Below are 374 nucleotides of genomic sequence, written 5' to 3' on the forward strand. Positions count from 1 at the left end.
GGGGCTTGTTTCGCGCAAAGCCAAGGGCCCATCTTACAGGATGTCCCATTTGAGTCTCCAGCCTTCCCCTCTGCCTTCCGCTCCCAACGTACCACTGCGGGCCTCGCTTAAACCAGGGCACCACGGGTCCAAAGTTGCACTTGTTCCTGCCTTCCTGTACGCTGCCCGCGCTCCATCGCGGGGTTGTTCTGGGAGCAGGCCGGACAACTTCCTAGTTTTTGCCCGATGACGGGGTCCCTAGGTCCCCAGGTGCCTGCGCCGGGACGCGTAACCCTTGCAGGGTGCAGTCGCCTTGGCGCAGGCGGCGGGCGCGGGCTGAAGCAGCGTAGCGAAGGCTGCGCATAGACGCTGGGCGCCCGCGGTGGCGGCGGAAG

The sequence above is a fragment of the Pteropus alecto genome, unplaced genomic scaffold (genome assembly GCF_000325575.1).
Source record: "Pteropus alecto unplaced genomic scaffold, ASM32557v1 scaffold57, whole genome shotgun sequence".
Lineage (NCBI taxonomy): Eukaryota > Metazoa > Chordata > Mammalia > Chiroptera > Pteropodidae > Pteropus > Pteropus alecto.